Genomic DNA, 15,969 nt, shown 5'->3' with positions numbered 1-15,969 from the left:
AAGTGAGACAGTGGGGGGACAATCAGGGTGGTCTCATTTCCTGGCGGGGGTCTTGCCATCTTGCTCTGTCCTGTTCCTGGCTCTCAGGGACCGCTTGCGTGGTGGTTGTCCGTCTGCAGGGGGTGGGGTGCTGGTGTGGTGGTCCTGTGGTGGGGCATCCTGTCCACTAGCGCCGGCGGAGGTGGTGGGCAGTTCATCATCCTGGCTAGTGTCAGTGGCCCCTTGGAGTGCCACGGTGTCCCTCAAGGTCTGCTGTATGTCCTTCAGCACCCCTACGATGGTGCCCAAGGCAGAGTTGATGGTCCTGAGCTCCTCCCTGAACCCCAAATACAGTTCGTCCTGCATGCGCTGGGTCTCCTAAAACTTGTCCAGGACCGTCGCCATCGTCTCCTGGGAGTGGTGGTATGCTCCCATGATGGAGGAAAGGGCCTCGCGGAGAGTGGGTTCCCTTGGCCTGTCCACCTCCTGTCGCACAGCAGCCCTCCCAGTTCAGCTGTGTTCCTGTGCCTCCGTCCCCTGGACCGTGTGCCCACTACCACTGTCCCCAGGTCCCTGTTGTTGTTGGGGTGGTGGGTTATCCTGGGTTCCCTGTAGTGGTGGACACACAGCTGATTGACCTGTCCTGGGTAGTGAGGTTTAGGCCTGCTGGGTGGGTGCTGTGCTGGTGTTACCAGAGGGTGGAAGGTCAGTGTTGGGCTGTGCCTGTGCGAGGGGAACCGACTGTCCCGAGGCCCACGATGGTCCGGGCTGGTCATCAGGCTCCAGTAGGGCAGAGCTGCTATCGTCACTGTGGGCCTCTTCTGTGGGTGGAGTGGAGATGTCTGGACCCTCCGGTGTGGTGACGGTCCTTCGTGATCCTGCAGGGGCATAAGAGCATGATTATTGCATGTGTGTGTGTGATGGTGTGCAATAGGTGGGTGTTTGTGTACCCCAGTGCTAGCATTCCTGTGTGGGGGCTTGTGTGATGATGGTTAGGGGGTTGTTCTGGGTATGTGCAGTGAGCATGCTTTGGTGAGGGGTGACCATGCTTAGTAGTGTCATGCAGGGCTTGGTGTTGGGATGAGTGGTTTGTGTTATTAGTACATTATTGAGGATTTGGGGTGATAGGGGAGGGTGTGAGGGTGGGGGTGTGTGATAGCATGCAGGTAGGGTGGGGGATATGATAGTTAAGATTTGTCTTACCAGTGTCCACTCCTCCACCGACTCCTCCGAGGCCCTCTGGATGCATGATGGTCAAGACTTGCTCCTCCCATGTTGTTAGTTGTGGGGGAGGAAGTGGGGGTCCGCCGCCAGTCCGCTGTACCGCGATGTTGTGTCTGGAGACCGCTGAACGCACCTTCCCCCATAGGTCGTTCCACCTCTTCCTGATGTCCTCCCGATTTCTTGGGTGCTGTCCCACTGCGTTGACCCTGTCCACTATTCTGTGCCGTAGCTCCATCTTCCTGGCTATGGAGGTGTTCTGCACCTGTGAGCCAAATAGCTGTGGCTCGACGATTTCCTCCACCATGACCCTGAGCTCCTCCTCGGAAAAGCGAGGGTGTCTTTGGCGTGCCATGGGTTGGTGTGTGTGATGTGTGAGGTGGTGTATGTGGTGCTGAGTGTTGTGATGTGTACTGGTGTGTGGTGTTTTGTGCATGGATGGTGTGTGGGTGATGGTGTTGTGTGCCTCTGTGTGGTGGGATTGTCTAATCAGTGCTGTCTCTCTGGCCTTCGTCTCTAATTTTTGGTTGTAGGGGTTTGTGGGTGATGTGGGTGTGTGTTTTATATTGAATTGGGTGTGTGGGGGTGGTGTGTGTATGTGTATCAGGTGTGTGTGTAATTCGAATTGTCCAATGTGGTGGTGTTTTGGAGATGTGTGTCTATTTTGAGCGCGGAGGTGTGTACCGCCAATGGAATACTGCGGTTGAAAGACCGCTGCATGGCTCCGTGGGTCGTAATAGCATGGGCGTGTTTCTGTTGCCGTGGAGGTGGAGGTTTTGTTTTTGCCAGTTTAAAACTGACATTTGGTGTGGCGGACTTGTGTGGGTGACTAAATTTCGGCGGATTCCGAGATGTGTGTCATAATAGCTGTTGCGGAATTCCGCGGCCGCATCGGTGTATTGGCGGTCTTCTGCACGGCGGTAAGTGGCTTTTACCACCAATGTTGTAATGACCCCCTATATATCTTGCCTTAGATTTTGGGTCATCGCTAGGCCGGTAGTTTTGGTTGCCAACAATGAGATCTATATTGTGGAAACACCATCCTACTTTTCCCAACAAACAGATCAGAACACTGTTGTCGCATGCCCTAGCATAGGCCTGGATGTCATTTAGGGCTTGCCAGGTGTCACAGCTGTAACCTCTGGTTAGCCACCTGCAACCTTTGCACTGTCTTTGCAACTCCTGCTATCAGGTGTAGCAAAATCAGTGCCAAGAAGAGAAAGTCTTGTAGAGCACTGTTCACTTTTGATCGTTTTTAGCGGAACTGAGAATGAAATCAGGACTGGAAATTTAAGTTCTGTAAAAAGAAGTACATTCACCAGTGCATTGGGCAGTCCTGTCATTAAATAAAGAAGTTGAATAAACATTTTATATGTGTTTTTAATATGTGTCATTCTTGCAATTGCATAAAAAGTTATGTTTGAACAAAACCTTCACCTCTGTGCGTCACATGAGTGATAGCGTATTACAAATTAATATAAATCACAAATAAGGAATAATGTAAGCCCATTGCATTGATCATATTACATTTTTGGGGAAGATTCAGAACAAAAGTAAAACTAAACTACATTTTTTAAATTTTCACCCAGTGTAGTTTTACTACTTTTGGAATTCATAAATTCCAGTTGGAATCTGCATGCAAAGCTGCTTCTGTTGCAGATTTTATTCAGATTCCTCAGAAAATAACATTTTTTCCAAGTTTAATATTTGTTCCCACTGAACGGAGTTCTCCGTGGCAGAGAATTTCACACAGTGGAAACATTTTCCACAACGTAAATGCCAGTTTATTTTTATTTCTCTATTCTCCACTGGGAAAATTTACATTCCTATGAAAGAAAATCTTTCATCTACACTACACCAAATTTAGGGCCTCATTACAAGTTTGGTAGTCTGTGGACCACCATGGTGGCGTTGGCGGTATGACCGCCATCAGGCTGGCAGTCGGACCGCCGTATTACGAGTCATGAGGGCCTATGGAGCAAAGATCGCCACGGTCGGGCCCCCCCCCGCCCCGTCAGTAAGCACAGAACGCTACGGTCACGAGGCCGGCATAGCCTGTGTTGCCGGCAGACAAATTCTGAGGTTGCACATCGCCAATGTGACCATGGTGGTGCAACTACCATGTCTCAGCAGGCAGAAGCATGGGGCATAAAGTGAGAAACTCACCCACAGGCAGCCTTATACGTCCGCTGCCCCCATGGAGCCCATCCCACACATTCTGCCGCTGCTGATGTTCATTGGAGGTGCACAAAATCCACGTCACCGTGGGTGCAACTGACCTTATGTACACACACCTACCTATGTCATTACGCTCAACAATAGATCATCATGCCATCAGCCACATCATATGGGGGACATGCTATGGGCACCCACACTTGTTGTGTCTATTGTCAGAAAGAGACACAAAGAAAGACACATACACAGTCACAATATGACCTCTTTGGGCAGGTCACTGACAGGGCACCGCAACACTACACAAAACCACACGTCTGCTCATCTCCGGCACAGGGACAGTGAAGTGTCGACAACACCAACATCACACCAACATCAGAACTACAAATACAACTCACACACTCACATTCCCCACATGCCATGGACTGTCATCACATTCAACACACATATGTATGGATGTTGCATGGAACACAAATACCACTCCCGTGAAACAGCCCTGTAATGGACACCCACATCATCCACATTGCAACACAATGGAAGGACAGTGGGATGCACAATAGACAGAGAGACACAAATCCCAAGCTCACTATGCAAACAGGATCTGCACAAATAAGGATGGGGCCATCAGGAACACTCAGGGAAGGTGGCTGCACTGGGACATGTATCACTTTGCACGAGCCCCTTAAACAATTTTTGCACAGGAACTGGCCCTACATGTATCTCAGGGACAAACAATACTAGACCCAAATGACATGCCTATCTGCACAATGTGGAAGTGCATGTCACCAAAGCACATACAACTCCAACTGCACAGAGCACACCTCTGCATGAAGTAGCTGCAAGGTACACACAGCTAAATGGACACATGCACAGTCAAATGCAAACAAAGGTAGCACAATTGAATACACTTGATGTCTGCACAAACAAAACTCAAGCCGCCACACATTAGATGAATCCATAATCCATACCAGGGGGGTAAGTATAACACCATACAAGCTCACATTGGACAACACAAGATGAAATACTTACCGTAACAAACCGTGCACAATACCATGACACACCATTGCATTTACACCCACATATCCAAACCGTCAAGATATACCCTTGTCTTGGGGGACATCAGCATTGCCCACAAAGTCAGATACTGCAAACAACAGCAAATGGATCAGCAAGTAGGCTGAAACACACACAACTGTAGCAGACAACACAAGTCACTCAGGAACAACATTGAAAAGCAACTGAAGGACAAATGTATACCCCAAAAGAAGCAACTGTCTAGGTTTAATAAATGTAACGTTTTTAAAGTCCCAGGCCACCCAGTCCAAATGGTTCCACACTGGCACATCACTGTGCTCTCACATGACTCCTTACTGCCAGGGAACCTGCACAGGAAGTTGCATCAAGAGAACAGGCAGACACCTCAGGGATCAACTTTGGGAGGTGGGAAGTTGGATTTGGGATGGGTGGACCACTGCTTGGAAGGGGTGGGCTTCTTCTTGAGGGAGGGGTATGGGTGCTGCATTGGGGGCAGGTTCAACAGGGGAGGTTTGGGAGGTAGATCAGGACCTCTTGGGTTTGGGATGGGGAGGAGGCAACAGGGGAAAGGTCAAGGTTAATGAAAAAAACTTTCTTAGGGACATGGGGACGGTCAGCAGAAGGGTGTGGGGATTTAGACGTCGAGGGAGTGGTTGTCTGCTGTGTCGGTGTGGATGTCATAGGTGTGTGGGAGGTATGCTTGTGTTTGGGTGGTGTCTTGTGTGGGTGAGTGTGTGCATTTGTGTGCCTTGGGGCTGGGAGGTGCAGGGGATGGAGTGGTGGATGTGTGTGTGTCTATTGGGGTGGTGTCTGCGGGTATGGTAGTGTGGTCGATATATGTCTGTCTGGTGGGGTGGCATCTGTGGGTATGGTGGCTGTGGTGAATGTCTGTATTTCTCTTGGGATGTGTCTGCAGGTATGCTGGGTGTGGTGGGTGTGTCACTGACTGTTGTGGTGGTACCTATGGGTATGCTTGACGTCGTGTGTGGACCAGTGGGAGTGTCTGGGTAAGTAGTGACTGATGTTGAGTCTGTGGGTGTCTGTTGTTTGCTTGTGTGCCGGTGTGTTTTGTGGTGCTTGTATCTGTGTGTGCTGCTCTTGTTTGTTGATGTGGGTGCATATGGATCGGTCTGTGTGCTTGGATTAGGTAGGGGAATGGGGGATTTTGATTGGGAAGAGGGAGGTTGAGGGGGGACGGAAGGTGGAGGGTGACTGGCTGCCATCCGTGTGAAGGCAGGAGCCTGAAAAGATCTTTGTAGGCCTAAAATTGCAACAGGAATGTCTTCTAGTAATGCATTAGTCTGATGCAGTAGGGTTGCCAATCCCTTGATGGCATCGACAATGGCTTTCTAGCCCCATGCGATGCTTCTAAGGAGGTCAGTAGCCTCCTCACTGAGGGCAGCAGGGGTAATTGGGGCTGGAGGTGCCTGCAGCAAAGGGGACTCCCACACTCTTGGGTGAGCAGGCATGGCGACCTTGGTGGAGAGCAACAGGGAGGGTGGTGATGGAACGGGGGTGTCAGACAAAGATGGTACAGTGGTATGCTCTGATCTGTCTGCCACCACTAGGGAGTGTGCAATGGAGAAAGATTCTGCTGATGAAGATGATGTTCCGGTCTCCCCTGTGGCACTCCCCTCACCCTCCAGGCCACTTGGTCCCTCTGTGTTCATGGTGTCTTGACCCAAGTTCCCATGGCCAGATGCGTCCCCACTCCACTGTGCCCTGTCTCCTTCCCTTCCCTGGCATGATGCTGCAAATACAAAGAGAAATAGGGCCATTGCATGTCCACAATTACAGCCCTGATTAGCAAACTTTACCATGATGTCAAGTAGGCCCCAGCAACAAACTCCACCTAAGTGGCCCATACATGTGCCATACCATATGCATGCAAGCCATCTAAACTGTCAACAGTTGCCCACAGGAAAATCAGGATCTCAGACAACTACAATTGCATGGCTGAATTTGTACAATCACAGTAACCATTGATCTAGTAGGAGACCTCATCAACAGTAAAGCTTTGTCCCATGGAGCATACATGTTAGACTTGGCATCCTTGACATGGTCTCCCCTAACCTTTTATCTCTGCTTCCCAGGTTGTTAATGTGTGAGGACTCTGTTATTGCTGTTTCTGTTACTCTGGGAACTTTACCACTGTGCTAAAGTGCAAGTGCTCCTATGTAAAAAGCATGTCTAATTGATTTATCCATGATTGACATGTTTGATTTTCTAGTAACTTCCTAGTAAAGTGCACTAGAGCTGCCCAGGGCCTGTAAATAAAACACTACTAGTGTGCCTGCAGCACTGGTTGTACCATCCACATTAGTAGCCCTGTAATCATGTCTCAGACCTGCCACTGCAGTGTATGTAGGTGACAATTCAACTTGGCAAGTGTACCCACTTGCCAGCCCTAAACCTTCCCTTTTCATACATTTAAGGCACCCCTAAGGTAGGCCCTAGGTAGCCCCATGGTCAGGATGTAGTGTATGTTAAAGGTGGGACATGTACTGATGTGTGTTACATGTCCTAACAGTGAAATACTGCTAAATTCAGTCTTCACTGTTGCAAGCCTATCTCTCTCATAGGTTAACATGGGGGCTGGATTTAAATAACTTTAAAGTGCAGATTCCCTTTGAGAGCAGATAGAAATTTGGAGTTTGGGGTCTCTAAACTCACAATTTAAAAATACATCTGATGTATGAATGAATGAAGTTGGTTTTTAGATTGTTAGTTAGTAAATGCCACTTTTAGAAAGTAGGCATTTTCTTCCTTAAACCATTGTGTGACTCTGCCTGTTTGTGGAATGCCTGTCTGGGTCAGTTTGATAGCCGGACTGTTTGTGAATCCCCTCTAGACAGTGAGACAAAGGGAGCTGGGGTGTAGTATCCATATCCTGATGAGCCATCTGTGCTAAAGTGGAGGGAGGAGTGGTCACTTACACCTCAATGGGCTGTGCTTGCCCTCTCACAATGCAGTCTCCAACCCCCTGGTGTGTGTCTTGGGCCTGGCCTGGGCAAGGCAGGATCTTGTGAACAACAGAGACTTTCCTTTAAGTACGCCTACTTCAAAGGCAGAAAGAGGTATAAGTATTGGACCCAAAACCCCTGAAATTTAGATCACTTCTGGAACCAAGAGGAACCTCTGCCAAGGAAAAGAGCTGAAAAGCTAAGAAGGAGTGCTGCCTCTGCTTGTGACTGTGCTTTGTTGGGCTATCCTGCAGTTGCTGCTTATGCCTGTGAAAGGGGGCAAAGACTGCTCTTTGTGGAATATTCCTGCTTGTAAAGAATCTCCAAGGGCTTGAACTGAGTGTGCCTCCTGTTTTGAAGTTTCGGTGCCATCAAAGACTTCCTCTGCTAAAATCTAGACTCTCTGCTGAGACTCCTGCTCTGCCAAGCGATGTCCTATCCAGTCTCTGGGCCCTGGAAAGGTGAAGTTGGCGGACAGGAGCTGAAAATCCATGTACAGAGCGGCGTGGTAGGACATTTTCTACACACCATCCGCAACTCGGCTGCTAAACGACATGCTGCCTGCTTTTTGGCTGAAATCGACACTCCACCTGCATCACGGCTGGGAGATCGATGCATTGCTGCTGGAGAAAGGACACGCAACATCCACTTGCGGCTGCTGATAATGACGCAAATCTTACACAGCACGGTTTTCTAACACCGTGCAATAGGATTTTCCACTCATCGTCCCTGGGCGTCAAGGTCGACCCTACTGCACGGATCCGAGGTGCCCCATCCAGAAATCGACGCATCGCTCTCTTGCGAGGGAGAAGAAACGATGCATCGCCAACCCGAAAAAAATGTACGGCCTCCCTTGCGAGGAAGGAATTGACGCATTGCTGCCTTTTCCGACGCAGGCTCGCCCATTCGGCCTTATTTTTGCTGCTAACCAGCTATTTTGTGCAACATCAACGTTCTCGGATTAAGACTCTTAAGCCCATATTTATACATTTTCAGTGCTACATTTGAGGTGCTTTTTGATGCAAAAATGGCGCAAACTTAAAAAAGGAAATTGTATTTTGCAAGTTTGCACCACATTTACGTCAAAAAATGACGCAAATGTGGCACTAAAAAAGTATAAATATGGACCTTATTCTTTTGAAAATTCATATCTTGACCTGTGTATGTTGGAGTTTTGACATTTTGGTCTTGTTTGATTTAGATAAATATTCCATATTTTTCTAAACTGGTGTGGTGTCCATTTTTTAGTGTTTTTACTGTGTTACTGTGTGTGTTGGTACAAATACTTTACACATTGCTTCTGGGTTATGCCTGCCTGTTCGTGCCAAGCTAAACAGAGGGTGAGTGGGGGTTAACCAGGTGTGCTCCTCCTTTGCCTCGACTAGAGTGAGGGTCATTGCTTGGACAGGGGGTGACCTGACTGCCAACCAAAGACCCCATTTCTAATAGTACCTCAGTTACCTGTTGTCATACAATAGTAGGCAATGTTAAGTCCATTCCCACAGATCCCACACAAAGTCAGGCACACTTCTATTTGTCACATACATAATTACCCAACAATAAGAAATGATGCTTCAAAATCCTGCCATGTTGCTAAAAAATGTACAATAGCCTGGAGAAGGTGACATGGAAATGCTCATGTCACACTGGAAGCAGTTCCACAATGCACACTTCAGCAAGTGCTATTTGCCGCAGTGGAGTCATAGAGGTAGTACTAATGTTGCTCAGATAGGCCCCACATGTGGCATGAAAATGGACACTGTAGACACCATGTGCGATATGTCATGGAGAGATGTCCCCAACTCAATGAATCAGCAAGCCCCAGAGCAATTGCCACTAATTTCTGGCATCCCTTACAATGACATACTCTGAGTGCATCAGTAAATGCCATTATTTCCTTGGATGTTGCAAAGGCTCAGAGATTTTCAAGTATTTGTTGAAGACCCTCAACATGTTGCCCAATAGGAAGCTACATCATTGTCTCCATTATGGTCATGCGGACCCAGATGTCTGTCTGTGGATGAATGCTTGTACCCAAACACATGTGATTTCAATATAACTGCAAGTCACTCCATGATGCTGGCCAAAAGTCAGGTAAGAAACCTTACCCATTTCACATGTGCAGTGCACTTTTCTACATGCTTCCATATCAATGGTGTATAATGCACATTGTGGCCCAAGGCCCTAGGCCTACCTGTCATGTCATTCATTGCTACTACAGTTGTACATGCCAAATGACATGTAATGACACATGAGGGAATGTGTCAGCCAATAATCAATGGTGACATACTCTTGTATGTGGCACCACATTAAATGTACCCCCATTGTAAATGTCATATTCTACACACAGATTGCTATCCACATATATGCGATGGAATCCAGACATCATCGAATCAACACTGGTAGACCATGCATAAAACAACATCTTACAATGATTTACTAATGAGAAAGGGACACATGCTGACATGTAGGCACAAGGAATATTGGCAACGGTGATGGCACATAAATCATGTCAATGGACATTCCCCACTTACCAAGGAAAAGCATTGATCTGTAGCTGCACCCAAAGTACAATGTATGCTCTGTCACATGTATGATGGTCATCTTCACATTACAGACTGTAGTGAGGCACCAGCACCCATCATACGTTGAAGACAACTAGTCTCTGGGTGGCAGATGGCAATATATTCATCTCCCCAGACACAAAGCGGAGGTCAAAGATCCATTGCTTCCTTACTTTTGGCTTGTAACATTAAGGAGTAGTGGTCTGTTGCATAGAATTTACATCCACTACAGCAACCAACAGTATTTGATTGATCACAGTATACAGACATATGTCTTCCCTGGAAAGCAAGTTGTTTGTGGATTGTATACAGTTGTGTCCTAGGTCCCTGGGCCAATAGGCAAGGCACATCAGTATACAACACATGACATATCTATACAAAGGATCACTCATCTACTGTGTTACACGTGGTTAATCCCTAATAATCAGGGGAACTCTCAGAACCTAACACATTCACTTGACAATGTGACTGGCAGGAGTATGCCCATGTGCCCACTCCCTTGTGGCTGCTGTGCTGTCCTCAAATGCCCATCAAGGTCTTGGCAGGCCACCACCAGAATGCAGGCCATTAAGGGAGTCGTGGTCCAATTGGCACCCTTCCCACTTGGGAGGACAGCCCCAGCTGGACCTCTGCGATTTTCCATGCCCAGCGTCTCAGGTCCTCCCTCCTTTTCCTGTAGTGGACGCTCCACCAGCTGTGGACCCCCAGGGTCCACATTTTCTTGGGCATGGTTGTCCATAGTTCCTTTTTTGTGATGACATTTGACCTGCATGGGTGCAAGAGACCAATCAAGAGATTATAATCCCAAATTTCATATCAAATGGTTGAGTCACATACATGTCAGTAACATCAAGGTAGGATTTTTCTATTTGTCAATACTCCACAAGTGTGAAACACACAAGCCAATAAGTACAGGGACATGAATATAGACATATGTATTTCCATCTGCAGACTAACCCACTACCCTGCTCCTGGCCTGCAATGACTAAGCAATCTTACTGACATTAGGCAGCCCATGCAACCTGTTCTGTGATGTGAGCCACTATGAGACATATCACACTTCTGTGGCTTCTGAAGTGTAAATTCCTTAGGCATGAACAGACCAACACATTCATACTCTCTGAGAATGACTCACTGCATGCAGTCCCTTTAGGCAACTGCCAGAGTACATATGTCAACATTACACATGGGTACCAAACAAGGAGCTGGCATGTTGGGTACAGAAAGTGTCTTCCTTGTCTATGTGTGGACATGTGGCCTACCAAATGCAGACTCATGCCACTTCAGGGGTTGGGGCTCTGTGTTGTGTACCTGCACCACAGAACACTCCTTAGGACATATGTGTCCATCATACAGAGATGGCATCCAACAAACAAAGATATGCATTGTACAGCTTCTGCTATGTTGCCAAGCTACTGAGTCACATATCATGGCCTCCCAGGAATCAACACACTGTCTGCACTATGGGACTGTCATTTATGCAATATGCCTGTGCTGGACAAATATGACCTGTGTGGAGGTGACAACAGAGCTGTGGGAGTAAGGGACTTGTCATGAGTCTAAGACACACATTGACAATGATGCTAAATGCACATATGGACTAGATTAATGATTTACCTCTGAACCCATTCCTAATCTAGTCAAAGGAGTGAGGCATTCAGGGCAGGTTTTGCCATCAGATCTTCATATTGGCCACATGCCAGGATCTGCTGGGGTACAGCGAGTGGGCACAGTGTCACAATTGCACAGCTACAGTAACTCTACCACAGCCTAGACTAGCTCCCACACAGGGAGATACATTTGACAGGCCCTGTTCTCTCTAGGCTGGCCTGACAGAACCTACATGACACTCTATTCCCATCACTTCCACGCATGACAGTACATCATGTAGTGATCAGCAATGTGGCTTCTGTGGCACCGGAAGGGCACAGTGAGTCATGATATGCCTTCCAGACAACAGTTTGGCAAGGCCATATGTGGGGTGAAAGATCTGTGGCACAATACACATTACTTACAAGATCCTCAAATGACTCAGACTAGAATCATACACAGCTCATGCTGTCATGCACATACATGTTGTCTAACATTTACAACCATCATAAACAAAGAAATGTCAGTAAAGTCTCCTTGCCTGGTTATGTGCATCCAACACAAGGACGATCTGAGACCTCAAAGAACATCACATAACACAACGTGATTGAACACAACACAAAGGCCCTCATTTTGAACATGGCGGTCTGGACTTCCATGCCGGCGGTGGCGGTAATTGCTGACAACGGCCGCCATATAATAAACGTGGCTGAACCACCACATTATAAATGCCGCCACCACCAGGCTTCCGCACCAGGCAGGCTGGCGGTGACGGCGTTTCTGATCCTACTGGGCAGCACTGCCCGCCGAATAATGAGTCGGATTCCACCAGCCTTTCCTTGGCGGTGTAAGGCTGGTGGAATGAGTGACTCGGGCCCCCATGCACAGCCCCGTTGCGCATTTCTCTGCCCGATTTACGGGCAGTGAAATGTGAGATGGGTGCTGCTTCACCCGCCTCACTACTGTATCAATGTTCAGGCCCTGCATCCAGATGGGCCGGCTGGTGGAAACACTGTTTCCGCCCCCCAGCCCAGCTGGATGTTTAGTATGTGGCTGGTGGGGGGTTCTGTTTGCTGGTGGTCTTTTGTGCAGGGAAACCCACCGAGATCGTAATGACCCACATAGTAATTTACTCCAATACTTGCACTATTTACATTCTATTGATGCCACATAGACTGCTACAATATACACATAAGAAGTGTATCTGGCACAGAGGGGCACATTGTAGACTGTGAGGAGGGAAAGGATAGTGGTGAACAGAGTAATTGTGCCTATGAGGTACTTACCTGCTTCTCTGGTGAGCCATTGAGATGTCCATTCATGGAAAGGTCCTCGCTCGCAAGCCTCTCCAGATCCTCTGGAGAGAAGACAAGGGCCCTTTCAACTGCTGGACGTGGCATGATTTCTTCCAGAGGTGACACACAGCAGCTGAAGTGGTGGTTGTGTTGCTGGCAGCAGTGTCGGCAGTCAAGTGACTGAATTTGCACAATGTGGCATACACGTATGCCACATATACGGTCATCACTGCCGATGGACACAGCTATAGAGCTGCAACCCCACAGGGAACAACATTAGCTTATGGCTGTGTCTGCTGTGGTTGGAAATGCCTTCCCGTGTGGATGACTTCAGCCACCAGCCGTGGGTGGTTCCTGATGTCCAGTGGAGTAGGTCAGGCATCCACCATGTTGGCAGCTTAAATACTGTATATGGCCCTGTAAAATGTGTCAGAACAACAATCTAAGTTTAATATCAACACAAGCATCCTCAATCTGACTTGTTGTGTAGGTCTGACTACACAACCACCAGTGTATTGTGTTCCAGGGCACAAGTGGCATATGATGGCAGTGCACAGGCCACCACCGCTGACAGTATTTTTGGCAGTTGGAATATACAGCCACATTTTGAGGGGCAACTGTGTAGCAGAGAGTTGGGTGTCACCTAAATCCATGCTGTGGACACATGTGCTCACAACTATTGGGGTCATATTTCACCCTTGTATAGTTGCCAGCTGTCAGGTGTACTGGAAGGCATGTCTATCCAGTCAGAAATGCTTTTTCACAGGATATTGTTGGCATGCATCAGTATGTTGCTGTGGATACAATGAGTAATGTTCCAAATCATGTCTTTTCACACATAGATACCCTGGGAGAGAGAGGATGTGACAACCTCCTTTCTACCATCTATTGCAAGACCTTCAGACCATGGAGGAACCATCTGAATAGGCAAACAATAGAGGATTTATGCCATCAGTTGGAGCCAGATCAGATGCCAGCTATCAGTAATCGATACTGCATACCACCCATTCTACAAGGCATGTCATTATTGCACTTCCTGGCCACAGGGTGCTTCCAACTTACAGTGACCCTATCTGCTGGTATGTCCCAATCTACGTTCAGTCTGGCGTTGAAAGATTTCCTATCAGCAATGATGAAACACATTGACAGCTATATCAGGTTCCCCAGACGTGAGGATTTAGGCAAGATGATGGCTGACTTCTATGGTTTTGCCCATCTCCCACACGTGGCGGGGGCCATCATTGATGCAGATGTTGACTTGGTGCCACCATAGGCCAATAAATTAATCTACTGCAACAGAAAAAAACTTCCATTCCATCAACATGTAAGATATCTGTTTGGTGGATCTCTACATTTCAAATGTGTGTGCCTGTTTTCCTGGATCAGCCCATGATTCCTTTATAATGCAAAAGAGCACCATACCCCAGCTGATGTCACAACTTCAACCAGAGACGGCCTGGCTGGTTGGTAAGTCATGCCTGTCTTGATTGTGTGAGCAATGTGATGTGCTGCAATCATGAAGTCAGTGATTCAATGCTGCACTTATGTCCCATTCCTTAACAGGAGACTCAGCATATCCAAACCATCCTTGGTTACTCATGCCACTGAGGAATCCAGCTATGTCTAATTCAATGAGGTCCATGAAAGAACTAGGACTGGACAGAGTTTGCACTGATTTTCTGAGTGGGAGTTTCTCCTGTGGTGTAAAATCAGTGCCAACGGCATCATGCGGATCACCAGAGGGTGCTAACTTCTTTCTGCCGCTTGATTAGATCTTCTACTGGGGCGGCAGCTTCCTCAACGTGAGCGGTAGCTTTCTAATCGCAAGTGGTTGTAGCCTGCAAGGACTGCTCGCGTTCAGAAATTTCCCTCGCCAACTTGGCGATTTCTCACGCTTGCCATCTTAATGTTGGCGAGCTGGAATAAGAGCAAAAACTCTGTTTTGCGTCACTTTGCCGAGTTTTTTGGGAACTCCGCACTCATTGCTGAGTGGGGAAAACTCTACGAACTCCACTGGAGGAGCGGAATTCTTTGTCCATCCCTGGGATGATCACGGCATACAATGAAGCTGGATTTTGGGATCCTGAAGGTCAGGTTTAGGTGTCTTGACCAGACTGGTTGAGCCCACCTCTACTCACCAGGAAAAGTGTGTCAGATCACTGTGGCATGCTGCATGCTCCACAACACTTCCCTGTGGAGGCATATTCCATACATCCCAGAGGAAGGGGGCCTGCACTATCACTGGGTGCGAATCCTGAAATGCCCAGTGAGGATGACAGTGGTGAAGAGGAAGGAGCTGACTTGCGGGAAGATCTCATCAACAGCTACTTTTCATGACTATAAGTATGTCATGTGATGTAATGACTGAGACCATACGATGAACTGTAGTTGTGAGAATGTTTGGAGTTGAGTGTTTTAGCAACAACTAGGGAGCTGATACTCTTCAATATTTTGCCAAAGGCTGCTTGAAGAGTTACTCTTTGACATATTCCCACCTTGATGATGTTGCTTTGTTTGGGTCAGTTTTCTTGCAATGTAATTTCATTTCCAGACACTTGTTATGTGATTTATGTAATAGGTATGTTTTCAAGCATATACTCTTGATTTGTCTTTGTACAGGTACCTTCATCATGACATCCTCATGTGGGCATTTCACAGTTGTGACATTTGATGGTATCTGATGCTGATCTGACTTATTAAGTGGACATGGATTGTTCCAGGTAATGTAGGTCACAGATTTGGGGTGTATGAGACCTGTGTCATGGCAGCTTGTACAGAGCTTGGGTGGAAGCTCGGAAGTGCACATTAGACTTGTTTTGTGTGTTGTGGTGGGCAGATTGCATCATGCCTGACATCATGTGGGCATGAAATGTGTAGTCTTTGATTGTGAGCAAGTCATTCGCCCTTCACATTGGCTAAACACTATTCTTGTATGACCTGTACGTACCTGTGTTTCATCATTGCAGGCCATAGTGCCTGTGCCACAGCACTGACATATGTTTTTGTCATACCAACAAATGCATGGTCATTGGATTAAAATGGGCTTGTGATCATCGATGGTTATACTGCCATCTGTCTGTATCTTGGATTATATGATGTTGGATTACTTTGGTGTGATAAGGCTCAAGCTGCTGACATCATCCACTTAAA

This window comes from Pleurodeles waltl, chromosome 4_1 (assembly GCF_031143425.1).
Source record: "Pleurodeles waltl isolate 20211129_DDA chromosome 4_1, aPleWal1.hap1.20221129, whole genome shotgun sequence".
Taxonomy (NCBI): Eukaryota; Metazoa; Chordata; class Amphibia; order Caudata; family Salamandridae; genus Pleurodeles; species Pleurodeles waltl.
The sequence above is the reverse complement of the archived record's forward strand: the minus strand, read 5'-3'. Positions refer to the sequence as shown.